The following is an 18,379-nucleotide window of genomic DNA, read 5'->3' on the forward strand; positions in this document are numbered from 1 at the left end:
AAAAAAAAAAAAAAAAAGAATGATGGAGCTGTATATGTATACTGTATGTTTTCCTATCATTTGTGTAGTGTATGGGAGTATATATACATGTATATATGTTATATACTCAGGAAACCCTTGGAACTTGCCTGGAAGTCAAGAACCTGGTCTCCAAGGTTCCCTCTGGGGAAGTAAATGGGGTGGCTGGAGAGAGACTCAACCTTTATTGTAGACATCTGTTGGTACCTTTCAAATTTTCTAGATGGTACATTATTTAAACAGCACATTAATTAATTTTAATTCACAATTAGAAAAATAAAAGCTGGTCACTAATTTATAGCCGTAAAAGACACCTCACTTTCATTTAAGCAGCCCTGCTTTTGTTTTTTGGCTGCTTTGGCTGTGTTGTCATTGTTTTATTTTTATTTTTTGGGCTATAGCTTGGTTAACTCACCAGAATTCAGGACAAATAAATTGTACACATTCAATTTAAGTTTCTTAAAAAGTATGCCAAAAGCAAAAAGTCTCTTTTCTTTTGAGATGAATCATCACACTAGAGCACAGGGAACAAGAGACAAAGAGAGAATGTAAAGAACTCCTTACGGCCAGTACTGACTAGGCAGGGGCGACTGCCGCCTTCAAAATTGTCTGGCCCTTTTTAAATTTCAGCGTTAAGGACAATTATAGGGATCAGAGCCTCCTGCTTGTCTTTTGATACCAAAAATCTTTACGTTGTATCTTAGTCATCCATATCTTACCAGCCAACAAAAATACCATTTACATCTTGCCTTTCGGTTTAATTACATTTCACATTATAATGATTCCATTTAGAAATGCCATGTGTCCTCAAATAACCGCACAAAACCCAACTCATGCAAATTTTAGAACCAAGATTTATGAAATCATATTGTCCAGGTGTTTTATTACATTACTTTGAAATTGCATTGTTTTCTAGTGTAGATTATCTGTTTATTCTTAAGTTATTCCATTACGTTTGGATATGAAAAATAACACTAGCTTTCTCAATACAGGTCACCAGGCTGGCTTGGCTGATGTGTTGTTTTCATACATTTTTATGATGTTCCTATAGTAAACATAATTTAATAAAGCCAAAGCACACTAAATAAATAATTGCATCTAGAAAAGCAATAAAAACAAATAAAATTAGTACTTTCATAAGTGGAAAGGTACTTCAATTACTGCTACAAGCAACATCCCACCATAAAATGTGCAGAATCATTTCCCTTATGCATATTTCTGGAATATAATAATTTGATTGAAGATATGAGGCAGCACACAGGAGGCTCTGAATTGTGAAGTGTATAGTTTCCAACAGGAGATGCATAATATTAGCCCTTGGCACCTTTAAAGAACGTATTGTTTTTCTGGCATGCGTCCTTGGCTATCCCAATCAACCATGTGCTTAATTACATTTCCCAGCTTGTTTAACTAGAAATAAATTCCTAACAGCCACTGAAATGGGCAAAATGTAGACTCCTCACCAGTTTTCACCCAGCTACCTTTCTTTGCACTGACGCTTTAGTGGAAGGTTTAGGTGCATTAAGAAGTAGCTTAGAGAAAATTAATGGTGTATCAGTGAGACCGGGTAAGACTGTAGACCTGGTAGTAAAACTGGGAGCCAGGAGCAGAATGTAAAGGTTGAAGTGGGCAATTGCAGTGAGGCAGAGGCAGGGTGAGGGACCTGCTGCAGGGCCGCACCTGTATGTCAGGTGATGTCTGCCATCTTGCCAACGCAAACTGTTTGGATTTAAGATAAGGAATCACTCCTAATGTGTCACTCCTAATGTGTATGGCAATTCAAGAACTGGAGTACAGTGAATGGGTCTCCGAAGGTGAATCAAGACATACTTCTGTTAGTTCCCTGACAGCTTCTGGCCCTCAAATGACCCTCTCTTCAAGCCCCTGTCCTGTTCCTGGTGGTGCAGGAAGTACATGGGGCATCAGCACTCAAGAAGACAAAATTTAATACTCTTGAACTGGCTGTTCACAAACACGCCTGCAGCAGCTCTCGATTGCACTGGAACACACAAAGGAAACTGTGGAAGGTACGGCTTCCAGGCCTCAGACATGAGCTTCACACTTAGGTCTGCTGTTGATGTGTTCCTGGAAGCAAGAGGGGGCTGGGGACCAATAGCTGGAAGTTCTGGTAGGGTCCTTTAGAAGAGGCTCCAGAACTTTCTAAACATGTGAGAAGCAATAGTGCCATTTCCTCTTTCCCAGGACTGTTTGGTTTTACTTTCTTTTCCCTTTCACCCAGCCTGAAGAGACTCCTGGTCCATTTCTCTTTCTATTCCTCCAACAGAGGCCTGGTATTTATGTCAACTGCTTGGAGTCTCGTAGGTTCTAAACCCCTTTGTTTTATGTGCCTTTAATCTCACTTTTCATACATTTCCTCCTAGTCATGAAGAATCCACTCCCTAGTCTGGAATGGGATTCTATGAGCAAGAGGGGATGGAGGTTCAGATGTAGACACGTGTCACTGCACCCAAGGAAGGTGAGAATAAAAGGAAATTCTCCCGGTTCAGTGAAAGTGTTCACGGCAAGGAGGTGAGGAGAGAGGCCGTCACCCGGTGGCTGCCTGCAGAGCATGGGTGCAGGAGGAATTGGGTCAAATGCCAGCTGTGGGACCTTGGGCCAGTTCCATCACTGGCACTCAAGGACCTACCCTGCTCATGTAAATGAGAATTTAAATGAGACAATGTATGGAATGATTCTGGCACCACTGGGCCTACCCCACAGAAGATGCTAAACGCGTGCCTGCTGAATGAATAAATGTTCTGGTGTCATCATTTTTCTCTAGAGTGTCAGCCCAAATATCCATTTGTGTACCTTCTGAGATCCTCATGAGTTACCAACAACTATGTGAACTAAGTAGTCCTGGATATCTTCTGACACATAAGGAAGAGATTCTAGGAAACTAGTTGTTATGGGCTGAATTGTGTCCCTGCAAAATTCATATGCTGAAGCCCTTTCCTGCAATACCCCAGAATGTGACTATATCTGGAATCAGGGTTTTTAAAGAGGTAATTCAGGTAAAATGAGGTCATTAGAGCGGGCCCTAATCCGAGATGACTTGTGTCCTTATAAGAAGAGGACATTAGGACTCATATACATATAGAGAGAAGACCATGTAAAGATACAGGGAGAAGACGGCCATTTATCAGCCAAGGCAAGAGGCCTCAAAAGAAACTAGCCCTGCAGACAACCTGATCTCAGACTTCTAGCCTCCAGAACTGTGAGAAATATTTGTTTAAGCCAGCCAATCTATGGTACTTTGTCTGACAGCTGAGCAGACTGATAGATTAGTCAGGATGGTGACAGAAGAGAAGGGAAGAGGAAATGCGCTGCCTTAGTGGGAGAGGATTGGGGTGGGTGCATATAAGAAGTCACTGCATTTTATGTCAACATGGGAGGAGAGCCATCCTCTCCCCCTACTCGGTGAGGAACAACACTGGAATAAAGAGGCTCTAGGACTCTCTCATATGGCACAACTCCCACCCCCCAAGACACACACACACACACACACACACACACACACACCCCTCCCACCCTCGCAGCTCTGCCCCTCACGGCGTAGCTGGACCCTGGGCTGCAACAGACCTAGCTGCATTGCTGGCCCATATACCTATTAGCTTTTAGGAAACATGGGATGCGGATGCTGGCATTTATATCCTGCTAAGAAGGGTGCTTGGCTCCAGCCATGAGAAGGAGGCTACTGCAGGCAGCAACCGAGGCCCAGGCACGGCTGCCTCCATGTGAATAATGGGTTGCAGGACAGTCTTGCCCTCTGAACTGAATCCAGGGCACAGACAGAGCCCATGCTTATCCTCATCTTTACAACTGAGCAAACAGAGCTCTGAGTGTGGAGCAGTCAGCTTTATCGAATCAGGTTACTCTTGCCTGAATCCCGGTGCACCCACTTGCCCCTCCCCAGCTCTCCCTGAAGCCACTGCTTTTGTTGACATTTCTCATGCAGCTGATATAAGGAGAAGCAAACCTCAGGACAAGACTTGGACAAGGTTTAGCAAGTGTTGAGTAGAAGACAGATCGAAATCCTTGATCCGGGGAAGTGATAATACATCTGTGTGCTCAGACCTTCTTGGGCAAGGTGTCTTGTCTCTTCCCAGTGAAAAATAAATGGAATTAATTTTGAGACTTGTGGCAAAAAGAATGGAAACCAGGGCCCACATGCTCAAGATATTGGAGCCTCTTGGTCTCAGGAAACCAAGGCCCCGAGGTTTAGGTAACTGAGGGTTGAAATTCACTCCATGCTCAGCTTTCCCAAGACGGTGCAGGGCTGTTCCAACAGTGCTGGGGAGCCCTTCTGCAATCTGTCTATTCAGAAGGGGCACTCTTCTATAATCTACATAAAAGTGCCATAAGCACTAGCAGTGGCCCTAGCCTATGCCCAGATATCTTGTTGTAAAAGACAAATAAATGACAATCTGTTTCAAAATAAAATGAAATACATAAAATAAACCATGATTTTGGAAATTCCTACTCCCAGGGCTAAGTGGAAGTGGCCAGATGGTGTGGGGCAGTGACCTGTGATCTCCGGTAGCTCTCAGCAATCATGGCAGCCTGGAGTCTGCTGCCTCTGGTAGGGAAAAAGAGGACCCAGCCCACTGTGGGTGTAGGATTGGGTGGGGCTCAGGATATGGGTGTCAACATGAGCCAGAAGCAGGGCTAGATTTATTCTTTCACAGTACCTTCCTCTCGGATCTTTCTGATCTGTTGTTTGGAATATCAAAGAAGTTCTTTAGCAATACGTGTTGTAGGTTGCAAGCCCCCAAGGGAAGGCACTGATGTACTTTGGACATCCCGCCACTGCTAAGAGTGCCAAGGCTTATGCTCTAGATGCAAACTATCCCACGTGACTTGCTTTCAGTCTTCCTCCCAGGTTCCCCTCCTGTAACATCCCAAGCAGGTGAGGGGAGCTCAGGTTTCAATCTATGCTGGATCCCTCGGCATGGAATTCCCTCTCCCCTCATACACAAGGTGGACCCCTCCTCCTTCAAAACCCAACCAAGCCCTTGGTGAGGCCTCCCGGACACTATCTTTGGCCACATCTTCCTCCATACCACTGCCCAACCTTGTGAGGTCTTCTGAGATTGCACTGGGATCCACCATGACATATTCTCTCTCCCTCTCTCTCTCTCTCTAATAATAGTAATCATCAAACTGCTCACTGGCCAAAGAATGAAGAGATTTTATAATAAATTCTTATTTATTTATTTGTTTACATAAATAAATATTTATTCCTTTCTAAGCATGCTCCTGAGCTATGTTCTCCAACACAGGCAACACCCCCTAACCCCCCAGCCCACAGGTTCACGCACATACCGTGCACCCCCAGCCCTAGGATTACAGATCTACTCACGTCTCTCACTATGCCTTCCAGGGACACCAAGGAGATTTTTATTTCACTTTTTAATTTAATTTTCTTAAAAGACATGCAGTAAAAGTGACTTTTTAGGGAGATCGTTGTATGCATCTGAACACAAGTACAGGTTTCTGGGCCCAGGACACAGGACAGTACCATCACATGCCCTCACGCTTTCCTCTGAGGTCATGTCCTCTCTCCAACCTGACCATGGGGCAACCTGATCTGTGTTCTGTCACTATGGTTTTCTCTCTTAGAGAATGTCCTATGAAAGGCATCATACAGTATGTAACCTTGTGGGGTCAGCTTTTTTCCCTCGGCGTAATTCCCTCACATTTCATCCAAGTTGCTGCATGTATCAACAGTTTGCTCCTCTCGATTGTAAGGAGTAGTCCATGGTGTGTCACATGCCACACTTTGCTTATACATTCACCTGCTGAAGAACATTTGGGTCGTTTTAAGTTTTTGGTGGTTATGAATCGAGTTGCTATAAATATTCATTGCAGGTTTGTGTGTGATGTGTCATTACTCCAGGGTAAACACCCAGGAATGGGGTTGCTGGGTCGCATGAAAAGTACGTTTAACTTCAAAAGAAACTGCCAAACTATTTGTCCAAAGCGTCTACACCATTCTTCCCTCCCTCCAGCAATATCTGAGAGCTTTAATTGCTCTGCATACATGATGGCACTTGGTGTTGCCCGTATTTTTTACTTTAGCCATTCGAGTAGGTGCTAGTGATCCAGTAATTACTATTTCACTGTCCCCGAGGGACTCACCAATTCTAGACTTGCACTCAAGTTCTCACAGATGGCCACTGAGCCAGATTAAATTCCCACACAGCACGACATCCCCTCAGAAGAATTGGGAAAGGATTATCACACAGACCAGTTTTCTAATGCAGTGATGGAATCTTCTGGACTCCAGGTGTAACAAAGTGAGTATGCAAGTTTCAAAGTCTGAAACACCATGTCTCCCATCCGCTATCCTTCTGTTCTGCCAGTGAGGAGACGCTGCCACAGCAGACGACAGCCTCCAGGCTGGACCTCCCACTTCTCATTTAAGCCCCACTTACCCCCAGTTTTAGGGTGACGATTATGGGACATCTATCTATGGGAAAGGATTTACTGGATAAAACTAGCACCAGAAAAGTCGATCCCCAAAAGGCAGAAGTCGTATAACTCTTGGGAACACACCTCACTTCGAGCTCCTAACTGGAAGTTTCTTGAGTGTTTCATTTTGTAGGTGTGTTTCTGGGATTCAAGCCAAGAATGAACTTTCCTACTAGGAGAGAGAGAGATTTAACATTCTATGCAGACTCCTGCGAAACAACACTTTTTCACAGAGATCACAGCTGGACGTGCAAGTTGAATTAAATTGCAGGAATAAAAGAAAAATGCAATTGCAGCCACTGCAAGTTCTCCAATGTCAGAAGTTCAATTGGGTAATACCATTACCGCAGCAACAGATCAATAACTAGGACATGGGATGTTTATGCTAACGTCACCTTAGAGTTTAAAAATGTGATTGCAGTTCTACTGAGTTGCACGATCAGGAATCTATTTACCCAGGAGAGAATTACATATTATCCATATTATCAAGGGCAGACTTCCTCTTCCCCCTTTGAGATAAGTGCTCATTTTTTATTCAACAGAGGAGTACCTGCTAAAACAAACTCTCGCCTCCCAATATCCATACACATGCAACTATGGCCACTGGGGTGAGGCAAGCTGTGCATTCAGTGAAGCTCTATTTGATGGAGGGCCCTCAGTGGATACCTGTAGGTCCCAACTCAGGAAAGAAAACTCTGTTGTGGTCCTTATATGTCCTGTAAGAATCAACATGCCTTGGAAATGAACTTGCCTTAATTCTGAGTTCCAAAGGTCTGCTGACTGTTTATGTTTATATGTTTATTTATATTTAAACATATCATGGAAAGAAAAAGTAGAGTTCCCTGGTATGCACGTTAAATTAAAATAAAGAATCAGGGGCTTCCCTGGTGGCGCAGTGGTTGCGCGTCCGCCTGCCGATGCAGGGGAACCGGGTTCGCGCCCCGGTCCGGGAGGATCCCACATGCCGCGGAGCGGCTGGGCCCGTGAGCCATGGCCGCTGAGCCTGCGCGTCCGGAGCCTGTGCTCCGCAACGGGAGAGGCCACAACAGAGGGAGGCCCGCATACCACAAAAAAAAAAAAAAAAAGAATCAAACTGAACAAACGAGACACCTTTCCAAGACAGAGATGTTAAACTGTGGTATGAAGGACACAATCCAGAAGTGACTCTGGGAGGCGACAGAGGAGGGGGGTTGAGAAGTGGTCCTTCCGAGACAGAACTCAGGAAGTGTCAACTAATCTTCACCAACTCAGTCAATCCTCACATACCAGCCCTGAGGTATGCGAGGTGGAGCCCATGGTCATGCCCACTTCACAGAGGGGCAAACAGGATTTAAAAGGCAGGTACATCACTCACGGTCCTGCAGCCATTGCTGGATGGAGTCTGGACTCAGAGCCAGGCAGGCCTGGGCAGAATCCACCCTCTGCTCAGGGGCAGTGCCCCACACTTACAAGTACAGGGCCAGCCGCAGTGACTAAGGCTCTGGTATGGACGCCTGGTACCCAGGTGAGCCAGCCAGGCAGATAGCAGGCCTTGAAATCCCAAGAGGGAAAAGAGAGACCTTCCAAAGACAAGGCGGAAGCTTCACTGGCACAAATCTCAGGAGAGTGTGTTTTCAGAACAGGTCTGCACTGCTCAGTGGGCAGGTGAGCTCCAGCTAAAGGGGAAGCGGGGCAAGGAGAGCTGCCCCGTGCTCATCAGAGGCCTGGCTTGGTGTGGAGGGACAGAGTACGTGAGGGCGTGGCTCCAAGAGCAGACACGTGGTGCTGACACTGACGAGAGGATATGATAAAGGAGGATGGAATCCCTTCAGGTGACCACTTGTCTCGCTCGACAGTCTCACCCACAAAGGACTCTTAACCTCCAAGGACGGAGCAAGTGTGCCTCTTACCAGCATGGGATGGAAGTGATAAGGGTGCAGGCTCTGCTTTGGCCAGGCTGCGTGTGAGGTGGCAACAGACTCTCGATTAGAGGTGCCCATTGAACAGGTAGAAATATGAAGCCAAGCGTCAATGGGGTAGGACTGGAAAATCCAGGGGAATTTTCCGAGGTACCCGCTGGAGCCACATGCCAGGTCTGCTCTCACCGTCTCCTTGGGGCTGAGGTCAGTGGTCCAATGGGACCTCTGGCTCTAGTGGTATAACTGATACCAGAATCCTCCCTCAGAGCTGGGAGCTGGACTCCAGCTGCATTCTCACATCCAGCAGGTGGCTGTGACTGCTGACTTAGGTGCATCTTGACAATCTGAGCCAGTACCCAGAGACCAGGACCCTTCGTTTCTGTGCACGGAGATAGAGGCGCTCTCTGAGGCCCACTTCCTTTGTTGTTTCAGCCATCTATAAGCCTTGCAATTATATCTGCCTACCTCACACCCAGCTTCCCTTCCACATGGTTACTCGGTGACTAATGGCCAATAACCCAGTGTTCTCTAGGACTTTGGAAGGCTTAGAAAGGCTCTGTAACTCAGCAGAGAAGCCTTGGATGGAGATGAAGATTTTAAAGTCTTATCCAGGCGTGTTGGCACCATGGGTTGGATGAAGTCATTCGGAAATCATGAGCTGAGCAAATTCACATCATGCTCCTGAATCTGGAGAATTCAAAGGCTGTTTAGCAAAGTGCATTACCAGAATGAATTTGACATGACGGAAAGTCACGTGCCCCTGGCTAATTGCTCTGAGGACAGACAGAAGTGACCAGGTTTAGAAAGTGCTGAAGCTTTGCACTGAAAGGCCTGAGGCATTACAAGTCATCAGACAGATGGATATCTCTAGATTTCACCAACATATGTTTTGGAAGCTAAAATGTGATTATAGATAACGCTCTTGGGGAGGGTCCTGATACATGAAACTTTTCACAGTGGCACAGTGAGAGCTCCATGATCTAATACAGTCACGTATTTTCTCTTCCCCGTTGACCACAGATGTATGTTTTCCCAGCTGCCTTCCAAAATTACTTTTCCTGGCAGTATTATTCAAGAGAATGTTTATGCTTTGAAAAAGAAAGTGTTTGGTTACCTACTACATAGGAGTCCACTCTGAGAGTCTTCAATCTTGAACACCCTTGATCTTCTAATCAACTGCAATCTTTAACACTTTTCTAGATTCATCGGATTGGGCAAGGGTCTGTCTAGGGGTACTTAAGAGCATGGACTCTTGGAGACTGAAAGACTGCTATTTACTGGCTGTGTGACCTTAGGTAAGTTACTTAACAACTCTGTGCCTCTGTTTCCTCATCAGAGGCATGGGATCAAAAATGTGGGATTAATAATAGTACCTATCCCACGGGGTTATTTGAGGATTAAATGCATTAATATACGTAATGTACTTAGAAAATTACCTGGTAGCTCAACAGTAAATGCTACACAAGGTCTCAACTATGACTACAATTTTTATCATAGAAACGAACAAGTGTTGCTATAACAATTTCCCTTTGAAATATTTAGAGGCAGAGAACTGAAGATACTCAGAGGTCATTTGGAAAACATCATGTACCAGATGCTGCTGGATGCCTTTGGACCTCAGAAACCGAGGCAAAGAAATGGCAAGCTTGGGCTCAATAGCTAGCAAGCGACAGAGCCAGTGCAAGAGCTGGCCTATAACCACACCACTCAGGTCCATGGGAGTGGTGACTTTGTCTAACTTATCCACTGCTGCACCCAGTGGTGTGCAGGGAAATTGCCAAGCAACTGGCCCTCCAAGAAGAAAACTCTCATTTGTAGCATTTGCTGATTTACATGTGTAAATCCTCCCACAATGGCTGATTTCAAGATGCCGAAGAGATTTGTTTTCTCTAGTGGATAGGAGTGGGCTGGGGCACACCACTGTTTATAACTTAGCTCCTAGGAAGATACCAGACCCAGGTGCTACCTGGCACATAGGAGATACTCAATGCTCATTTTAAAATGAATGAGTGAATGAATGAATAAGACAAAATGAAAGAAAACCAGTCTGACCCTCATTAAAAACTGTTCTGTGGATATCCTTGGTCCCAGGAATGTAGGGAGGGGATGCTCTCAGAAATCATGGGCAGAACCATGGGACTCATTTCTCTTTCAACCTATCTAGGGTTTCCATGAGGACAGTCTACTGAGAAGTAGGATGCCTGGGTTCTACTACTTGGAATCATATAAAATTTGCATATGGCTTTCAACTTTATGGTTTTAAAGATAGATGATAGATAGATATAGATAGATGATAGATAGATAGATAGATAGATAGATAGATGGCTGGATAGATAGAAAGATATCCTACACTGGGGAGGGTATGAGGAAATGTTCACTCTCATCCTTTGTTGGTGGGAGAATAAAATAAGAAAACACTTTTTGGAAGGTAATTGGGCAGAATCTATCAAAATTGAAAATGTAGATATACTTTCCCATCGTAATCCCATTTCTAAAAATCTCTCCTACAGAAACACCATTAAGCAAATTTGTATCTGAAAGGATATTCACTAGAGCATTGACCCAAAGAGTTAGAAATTAGAGTTGGGACTGATTAAAGAAACAATGATGCCATAACACTTTGCAGTCATGAGAAGAATGGGGTAGATCTATATGTACTGATATAGAAATATGAGCCTGATATATTGAAAATGAGAAGACAATTCAACGTGTGAATATTTTGTTTAGGATTGTTTTTAGGGAACACACAGAAATGGATTTGTCATAATCCGTGGACAGGACCTACAATGACTGTGGGTCGACTGTATATACACTTTGGGAATATACACATATATATGGATTTAAGTTTATATGTACATAGAAAAATACTTAGAAGAATATAAGCCAATCTCCTAACAGAAGCCACCTATTAGGAGGCCCAAGGAAGAATTTTACTTTCTGTTTTAACAAATAGAGATCCTGAATTGCCAGCCTTACTCCTGCACCCCATGCAGAGTTACCATTACAGCTTTCATCAAGAAAACCCATCCAGTAAAGTCAGGACAGAAAACACCCTCGACCCAGTGGCCTAGGACTTTACTGAGTGCTTTTGATGAGAGGCGGCAGACCCCAGAGTCCAGCGAGGAAGAACAGGGACTGGGGGCCAAGTGCCTGGTCAGATCCAGCTCTGCCACTTCCTAGAGGGGGAGTTTGTGCTGGTATTACTTCCCTATGTCTCCCCTGCATCATCTATGAGATGGACACATTACAATGCATAGGTCAGAGTCATCCCAGTGTTCGTGTTGGTAAACACTGGGATAGTGCCTGCATGGGCAAGTGCCGTCAAAATGAAGTGTGTGTATCATCACCACCATCATCACCGTCATCACCATCATCACCATCATCACCACCACCATCATCATCGCCATCACAATCACCATCATCACCACCAGCATTATGTTCTAGACACAATGTACAGGGCAAGCATTAGGAGCAAATACAAAATAGCAGGAGGTATGCTAGCTTATTTGTTGGATTCATATGTAATATGGGCAATGGGCACATACGATTGAATTCATGGTTTGTATTCACCATCTTTCTATGCACACTCTAACCTTAATTCACAAGACTGTGCCTTATTGCATCACATGTACTTGTTGGAATTTATAAATTCAGCTTTAGGAACTTATAATAGTAAATGAGAATTGAATCTGGCTAGGGAAACAAAATCCCCTAAATGTACCATTAGTTTGTCATGAGCTCAGAGTTTCACATAGAAATTGTCTTCCTGATATTTTGGATGCCTACCTTGATGTTACAGATAGGTTGATGATGTTTTCCTTTTTTTCCAAAATGGCAATTCATTTCTAGTATTCTCTATTTGAGACTGAAAAAGTCTTTTAAAAACAACTCTGGAGAGCTCCACATTCAAAACTGAAGTTTTAAATGAAATAAGCTTTTTTTAAAAAAAAAAATCAAATGTGAGCACAAATGATATTGTTCCAGGAGATTACAAAAATAAAATAGAGTGAAAAAGTTAAAAAAAATTATTTCCCAGCAGTGCAATGATCCCAGCAATGAAGTGCCCAATAAAGGCAGCAAATCAGCTGAGCCGAGATGGAAAACAAGCTACCACTCTGAAGGGACATTCCCCGCAGACACACAGAGATGGCCCTGCCCCAGAGTGGGCCCAGGACCCCCGGGAGCAGGTGACTCATGGGACGGGACCCGCTGGGCTTCCAGGCCTGCCTCCAGCCTGGACCATCCTCGGGCCCAGCTCACCTCTCTGCTGCCTGTTCGCCTTCGTCAGGGGGCTCCAAGGCTCCTGTCCCCATAGCACCTCGTACACTGCCTGTCAACACTGAGTGGGAGACTGCAAAATGATCCAAAGGAATCTGTGATGCAGCAAACTGGAGAAACACAGCTCCAAGGTGGTCAATTCCGAAATCACCTCCCTCCTGAAAGCACAAAGCCACACTACCCTTCTAGAACAGGGCGAGGCAGACTCCCTCTGCATCACTTCTAGAGGATTCCTGTCATCTCCCAAAAGGGGGTTCCCAATGAGTGCTTAAGGCGCTACCAGTCTTAAAAGACTCCTGAAAGTAACGGCTTCACTTGGCCCATTGTTAATAACATCAGAGCCTTAACCAACCTCCACTGGCCTGTGATGAAGCTGAGGAGCATCCAGCCCCGTAGCTGTTTTTAGACAGTGCGAAGCACAGAGGGGCCTCGGCACGGACCTCGTGGCCTGCGGGGAAGTGACAGCCCTGCGTCAGGGCTAAGAGTCTCTAATACGAGATGTTCCCACTGCCACTTCGGGGAGGCCTGATCTCGCCTCCTCGGTGATCGCATCCCACTTACGAAAGGCCCAGCCACCTGCCCTCCCCCGACTAAAGGAAGCCCATGAAGCGAAATGACTTCTGTTTTCCCCACTCTCATCCCTTCCGAAGCCCCGGCATCTATTCTTCCCTCCAGTCGACATACATAACTCCCCGTGACAATAATGGGATGTGCATGTGTACCGAGGGGGGCATAGAATTTTTATCTCTGTAAAAATGGTACTAGCGTGGTACAAGCAAAGTTTTTGTTTTCTTCCCAAGGTTTTTACTTGGGGAGATATATTGTTCATGTGCTTGTGGGTTTTTCCTTCTTTTTAATTTTAAATCGAGATTATGAATATATTTTATGCAGGTTAATATATTCTTTTCATGCAAAATTTAACTGAAACCAGTGCTAGCACATTTAACGACAACAAGAGAAATTCTTCAGCTTATTATAAACATCCTTCAAGAAACCTGAAATGCGTGTCCTCTGGAAATAATTTTGCTGGGATTTGGGTTATTATTAAAATCCTCTCAGAATTCTATCACTGGTGTCTAATGTGCCTCAAAGCCCTTTTCTGCTACTGATCAGAGAAAAACTCTTTCTGGTCTTGCAAGTACACTGTCGATAGTGAAAACTGAACTGGAAGAGGGGGTTTCTTTCCTGACACCAGGCAAACACTCAATAGGGTTGGCATCTCAGTCCTGGGCTGACCACTGGGTGCAAGGCCCTCTCCTAAGACAGGTTCCCTTCAACTATGATGGAATGAACCTCGTCCCTCTGTTTTAAGCGCTCTGACCTTTCAGATTCCATGAGAGGAGGCAGGTTTACTGCAGACTTTAAACTCAAGAGAATTCCCAGACAAGCAGGTCTTGGTCACACATTCCCTACGTGACAGAATTCTCTACCTGTGACTGTGAGGGGTCCTAGGAGATCATGGGACAGGGCTACACACAGCTGACACGGGGATGAGCTATCCAGGAAGGGTTTACAGGAATGAAAGAGAGTCACAGTACCCTTTAGAAGCAGATTCTCATGTTTAATTCTCTATTTGTGGATAAATAAGAAAACCCACCATTCTCCCAAGTGGGCTGAACTGTCTCACTACAATGTAAATACAACTGTCTCCGGAGTTGTCTGGCGATGACTGTCCCGCCAGCCATGACCTAACCAGAGCTGGCTACTGTCTGTTAAGTTACTTAGAGCTGCACTTCTTAAACTTTAATGTTCACCAGATTCATCTGGAACCTTATTAATTCAGTAGGTCTAGGGTGGGGCCTGAGCTTCCATGTTTCCAACAAGCTCCCAGGCAATGCCCAGGCTGCTGGTCCGTGGACCTCACGTTGAGGAGTGAGGACTTAGAGCTCCAATCTCAGATCTCTGCCTTCAATTGTTCATTCATTCCACACATAGTCTGCAGATCCCAGGTCCCCCACTGGGGACAGAGTGATGGGCAGGTTGTTGATGACTTTAAAACTAATGCTAAACAAAATTTAAAACTTCTGGGCATCAAAGGACATATCAACAAAGTGCAAAGGCAACCTACAGAATGGATGAAAATACTTGCAAGTTGTGTATCCAAAGGGGTTAATATCCAGAATATATACAGAACTTCTACAAACACAACAACAAAAAACAAGCAATCTGATTTTAAAATGGGGGAAAGATTTGTCTAACAACCTTGAACACTGACAGTGAAGACCCCCATTTCTTCCCCATGGTTTAGGGCTCTCTGCCCACGAGAGTATTTTAAGCAGGGAAATGACATGAATGGAGTTGCGTTTTAGAAAAAAATCCCTAGGCAGCAATGCGGGAGAGGGATCAGAGTGGGAGACAGGATACAAGAGACCCACTGGGAAACTGGTGGTAATTAAGCCCCTGATGTTCCTACTTTTCCTGTGTCTTCAGTCTTTTGCTCACAAGTGACAGTTTTCTCCTTATAGAACGGGGGCGGCCTGACCTTTTCGGCTACCGAGTGCTACATACGAGTGACTTGATTATGGGGAGAGAGGACTCAGAGGTGAGGCACTGAAGGACCCTCAATGAGGAGGCATGACCCTGAGGCAGAAGGAGACCCCGGGACTGCATCCTCCTCTGTGAGCTGCTCTGGGGATGCTGCCCACCCTCCCTTCCAGCTCACGGCCCCTGTTGCTACGGAGGTCTCGCCTCCACATCACAGAAACTGTTGGCTTTCTCTTCCTCCGCTCAGTCTCTGAATCAATAAGTGACCTAAGGCAAGAAAAACAAATCAAATGCACTTCCTGCTTTCTCTGCTTCTTCTGAAACAAGGAAGCAGTGACAGCTTTTCCTGGAAGTATGTGAATTAGCTCACTGGGTTCAGGGAGCCCTAAACCATGGGGAAGAAATGGCGGTCTTCACTGTCAGTGTTCAAGGTTGTTAGACAAAGGGATCACATTGTCCAGCAGAAAGAGCCTTGGTGATAACACATGGCCTCATGAGCTGATGAGCTAACTTTGAGAGCAGGTTGCTGTGTTAAAATAGGGGAGAGCAGTTTTGATAACTTGATTATAAAAAGTCTAAAGTGCCTTTCGCACCTCTGTTTTTCTTCTTGAGCCCTATCATTTTTTTTAAACCTTCCAACCACTGTTAGTCTCTGGTATACACAGTTCTTGCAAAATGCCATGTTATCTTGGAAACGTAAGAAAAGATGCCCACTTGTTAATGCTCTGAGGGCGAAAACACAAGGAGCCAGGCTTGTCATTTTCGCCTGGAGTCTGAGGGTCTGCTGGGAGTTGGCATGTGTGGTTGAGATGAGGGGGATGGAGCCTAGAAAGCACCGAGCAGAGGGGCTGGCACACAGTAGGTGCTCAGTTAATGGGGGCTCTCGCTTTTTGCCAATGAGTCAGTGGAGGTGGCAGGCAGGTTGCTTCCTTGGGGTGAGCATGTGTCAGTAACACTCTGGAAAAAGCGGCTGGGTGACTGAAGGGCTCTGTGGCCTGTGACCACTCCAGGAAGCATGGTTTTATGGATTTCGTGGCAAAATGCAACAATTACAGAATTAAACACCTAAACTGGTACCAGACCCCAAAGAAAAGATGTTGCCAAATTATTTTCTAAATTACCCACTAATGCCTGTGTGAGTCAACAAGTAGCTATTGACTTTAGTTTCAGCTGCCATCAAGACTTATTGATTTGAGAGATAAATATTGACCAAATTGAAACCAAGGTCAATGCTGGCCTCCTGGGAAAATAAATATTAATATTAACCAAAAACTGCAGACGCTAGGCCTGGAATTTTTGACTCTAAACTGCTGGTCAGACAGAGGTCCACTCAAAGTCAGCTCTTTACTTCACTGTGTATTGTTATAGGTGCAAATTGGTCTCCAAATTGACTCGTTTCTGGAAAATTTGGTATAAAAATTTCAAGCCTTTTCATATCTTAAAAGATCAAAGGAAAACTGGTATTTAAGAACTGTCATGGGTGATATTTCCATAAAACAAAGAATCCACTTTGAAGTGCAGATAAGTGCCCCAACTTACTTTCTGTGAAAATTAAGAATCTCCTATGTTGAATCTCCATCCAGAGGGGCATACCAGCTCAAACAAACAAACAAAAAATCAACCATAAAAACTTGCAATTAAGACCAGTTATTTTTGAAAATGCTGTTGAATCTACTTTGTTTATAAGTGGCCCCAAATTGCTTAAGGCAAATTGCTTTTATAGCTGTGGACTAAAGAAAGTTGTCCATTCAAGGCTGCTGACACTGCCCCATCTACTGGGGCAGCAGCACTGTCTTCATGGGAGATGCAACGCTACCCCCTGTGGGTTGTAGGAACTCACTCTTCTGAAACAGAGTGTTTGTGTGTCCTCACAGGCAAATCTGGGAGTAGGGGGACTTATTGTGAGAATTAAATGATGACACGCAAAAAGCGCTTTTTCTTCTATATCCCTGGGATATATCAATGGAACGTCAACAAAGAGCGGTTTCTGTTGTTACCAGGGGTAAAAGATTGGATTAGAAACAACAGGCCCTGAGCAACTTAGAATGTAAGATGGGGGAAATTTACAAAGTATAATCATTCTTGAGGTTGTTGATAAATATCAGGATTAAGAATAAAAGATCTGGAAAAGATACACACATACACACACAGATGTGCAGTGATATGGACAGCTGGGAGAGAGTGGGCTCAGACTATCTGGGGAAACTGACTCTCAACGGATGGGATGAAGGATGCTCCAAGGAAAGTTGATGGTTTTAGCCTTTGTGTTCAGTTGAGTTTCCCAAAGTCTATCGAATGACCAGAAATCTATTAAAATCAGCAAAAACTCCACTGCTACATTTGAGGACAAGACAGTGTAGTCAATAGAGCAGAACTGATAAGGAATTTTTGATGATATGAACCAGATGGAATCACACTGTATGAAAAGCCCTTCAGGACCCACAACTCATTGCAGGCAAAAGGAGGCTTTCTTTGGAAAACAGAGGAACCATCCTGTCAGGAGAACAGCAGAAACCTGGACACAGAATAGGAAGGTCAGGGGCAAGGCTGAGCCATGAGAGGATGTCAGAATCATGCACAGAGATCCAGGTTCCACTCTGAGACAAGGCTTCAATTAAGCTGGTTAAAACCTTACGCTCTGGCTTCAGAAGGACAAAGGTTCAAGTCCTGACTGCAGCCGACTAGCTGCATGACCTTGGGTTAGTCGTCCATCTGTCACCTTACTGACTCCGAGTCTCAATGTGCCCATCTATAAAAGCACAATGACAGAACCTACTTCACAAAGCTGGGGTGCAAAATCACACATCCCCATCCTGTTGGACACGGCTCTGGTGTGGAGAACACAGCAGTGACCAGAGCAGACAACCTCCCTGCCTTCACGGACCTTGCATTCTGAGAAGAGAAAGGCAGGTAATAGATACATGTAAAAGTACGTCAGGATGCCTCTCATGGGGAATTCCTTCAGAGGGTGGGTGGTGTTTTACATAGAGTTTCAGGAAGGCTTCTCCACAGAGTTGATATTTGAATAGAGAACCTAGGGGGTGAGTAATAAGCCACAGACATAGCCTGGGGAGGACGGTCCAGGCATATGACAACAAAAGCCCTACCAGAACATGCTTGGTATGTTTAAGGACTAGCAAGGAAGACAGAATGATGGGAGGGGAACGAGAAAGGGGGACAGTGGTAAAAAATGATGTCAAAGAGGTCACGGGGGCTAGATCATTATA

The 18,379-nt window shown here is 44.8% G+C and overlaps 1 protein-coding gene across 2 annotated transcripts in view; it reads right to left on the bottom strand.

The window, feature by feature from the left end:
- The window catches only part of VSTM4 (V-set and transmembrane domain containing 4), a 56,737-nt gene that overhangs the window by 3,999 nt on the left and 34,359 nt on the right, over window positions 1–18,379 (bottom strand). The gene's annotated exons all lie outside the window — the stretch shown is intronic.

The sequence above is a fragment of the Physeter macrocephalus genome, chromosome 20 (assembly GCF_002837175.3).
Source record: "Physeter macrocephalus isolate SW-GA chromosome 20, ASM283717v5, whole genome shotgun sequence".
In the NCBI taxonomy this organism is placed as follows: domain Eukaryota; kingdom Metazoa; phylum Chordata; class Mammalia; order Artiodactyla; family Physeteridae; genus Physeter; species Physeter macrocephalus.